The 2,689-nt window shown below is 64.0% G+C and overlaps 1 protein-coding gene across 1 annotated transcript in view; it reads right to left on the bottom strand.

Annotated features, from left to right (window-relative positions):
* The window catches only part of PLEKHA2 (pleckstrin homology domain containing A2), a 23,260-nt gene that overhangs the window by 15,355 nt on the left and 5,216 nt on the right, over positions 1 to 2,689 (bottom strand). Inside the window, exon 4 of the mRNA XM_026863033.1 lies at positions 2,222 to 2,387. The gene's annotated coding sequence lies outside the window, so the exon portion shown is untranslated. The remainder of the gene's footprint in view (positions 1 to 2,221; positions 2,388 to 2,689) is intronic.

Genomic DNA, 2,689 nt, shown 5'->3' with positions numbered 1-2,689 from the left:
AGAGACAGGCTTCCTAGCCCCGTCCGGTGGGTCCGGGGGGGCGGCTGCAATCCCCGCGAGGAACTGCCCCCCCCGGGACCAGGGACCGTCCCCGAGTCCCTGCGCAGGGCCGGAGCCAGAGCGCGGCCCGCGGAGCAGCCCGGGGTGCTCAGAGCAGCGGGTGGGTTCCCTCGCAGGTCCAAGGGCTTCCAGACCGGGGGGGGGCATCGTCACGGCTTTAGAAAACCTTTCCCCCCTCCCTTGGCCTTATTCCGGCCTGTGATGGCAAATGCAGCCCCTGAGCAGGCGCAGCGGGTGGGGGAGCAGCGTGTGCCCCTCGGGCGGCGGCCTCAGACCCGCCACCACCATTTCTGTCGGCATCGGACCCTCCGACCCAACACACCTGGGGCGGTTTGGGTGCTCAGACCTTCCCACGCCAGCCCGAGGGTGCGCCCGGGTCTCCCCTTGCACAGACTCGCAGAGTTCAGGCCGGAGGATGAGCCCCAGGACCCCACGAAACCGCCTGTGGGGGCACCGACAGCGGCGCGAGGGGCAGGAGCGGGCGCCCGGTGGGGCTGGCACGTGCCCTCGCAGGGCAGGAGGGAGAACCCCACCGCGGAACACAGCGGCCACGGCGGTGCCCGACGCCCTCGAGTGAGCCCTGAAATCTGTCAAGCTCTTGTGTGCTGCAGCGCCGGCGGTGCCTCCTCACCTGAGAACCCCGCGAAAACGAAGCCCGGCGTTAATTGTTGTTGGAGCGAGCGGAGCGCGGGCAGCAGCGGGTCCCTGTCCCCCTCGGTGACACGGCCTCGGGGCCTTTGCTGGCCTTGTGCACCTCCCGCAGGGTGCCGGGGGGGGAAGCTGCTCCCCGCTCTAGAGCCGAGGGCGATCAGACATGTGCGGAGCTCGCAGGCGCTGCCTGGTCACCCAGAAAACCTCAACCCGCTGGGCGTTAGCGCATCGCCTGAGCCGTCACCCACACGTGGAAGGTCCCTCCCTGGCCGGGGGGATGCAGCCACAGAGGGTCAGGGGTGCTGCCACCCCCCGGGACGGGCTCTGCACTGGCCTCTCCTGGAGACGTCACCAGCTCTGACCCCAACGTCCAGCTCTGGGCCCCGCGCCGTGGGTCCGTCAGGGACATCCTTCCCTTTATCATTTTAAGGCAAAACTCTACTTTTGAGGATCCAGTGCATTTGAAGATTATTTTTTTTCCCCCGAGCAATCGCATGCTGTTAGCACTTGCTGTACCAAGTGTTGTTAAGTAAACACGTTGCCTCAACCCCCAGCGTTTCCTATAGCCTCGGTCATTTTTAGAACAGAGGTTCTTTTCCCCATCCATGTTGCAGAAGGTTGCCCAAACGCTGCTGCTGAAACCACATGTGTTCATTTCTGTGTCACTCCTCTGCAGGCCCCTGTCACCGCCCCAGGAGCTGACGAAACCACAGTCTGTCATGGCGAGAGCAGCCTCCGGCCCCGCGCAGGGCGCTCGGAGCGCAGCCCCCCCGGGCCTTGAGGGGTTTGTGGGGGTGTGGCTGGGGATGAGCCGCCCCGCTTGGGCGCCGGCTCCTGCAGGAGCATCACTTGGGAAAGCTGCTGCTGCAGTTCAGGTGGATTTGGGGGCTCGCCCCCCCCCGCTGCCCAGGACGCTGTGGGGTCCCCATGGCCGCGCCTTGGGAAGTCCCGGCTTTCCCCGCTGAGCGGTGTCTGGCCCTGAAGAACTTTCTCCCAGCGCGGACGAAACCGACCCCGGTGCTGCCGGCCCCGCCGAGGGCGCACGGGGAACTTTGCTCTCACGGGCTCTGTGCAAGTGGTGCTCTCCCAGCAGTTTGCACAAGGGGTTATTTTTTTCACAGAAATTTCCTGATGGGCCCTGATGGGGCCACTCACCCCCTCTATCCCCACTCAAAGCACATCAAATAAATGCACCGTCCAGCGGCTGCTCTCTGCGCTGCTGCTGGTGTCAGAGGAGCAGTTTCCCTCGCTGCTCTCATCCCTCCACGGTTTCCCCGTTGGGGAACAGGCCCCCCCACGCCCTGCCAGAAGCTGCAGCCCAAACCGTGTCATTTATTAATGACATCAGGGGAAAAGCAGAGATGACCTCCCTCTGCACACACACACACACACACCCAGCACTCCCAGCGAGCCCCGAGTGTGTAACTGCATCCCGATACCCCCGGGTGACTCCAGCCTGGGTGCCCGGTTTGTGTCTGACAGCAGGATTTCGGCGTTGCCCCTCATGTACCTTGTCAGAGACGGGTCATTCCTCGGGGCAGCTGGTGCGTTGTCCCTTGTACTGCCTCCCCGTGCACTCAGGTGGTTGCAGACCCTAAAGCCCCCCCTCGCCTGGCTGCAGATGCTGATGGGGCCGGAGTCGGTGTCAGGGTCTCCCCACAGAGCTTGTGAAGGTGCTGTAAGGGAAGCAAAACTCAAAGCATGAAAAACCACCAGTTATGGAAATGCAGGCCACAGCAGCTGGGTTAGACTTAGAATTTAAAAAAAAAGGGGCAAGCAATGAGGAAACAAGGAGGTTGGAAAAGCAACTTTCCTGCCTCAGAGCAGGGGTGGCCGCTCGCTGGAGCCACGTCGAGGCAGCTCGGGAGGGCTCGGTGGTGGATACCACCAGCCCGCGGCGGCGTTTGCCTGCTCCCCCGGCGCAGGGAGCAGTGCCCGGGCGCCAGGACGTGGGTGTGACAGCAGAGGGGAGGTGCAG

This window comes from Athene cunicularia (assembly GCF_003259725.1).
Source record: "Athene cunicularia isolate RWA chromosome 22 unlocalized genomic scaffold, athCun1 chr22_part1, whole genome shotgun sequence".
NCBI classification, from domain to species: Eukaryota; Metazoa; Chordata; class Aves; order Strigiformes; family Strigidae; genus Athene; species Athene cunicularia.
This window is presented reverse-complemented; position numbering and strand designations above follow the sequence as displayed.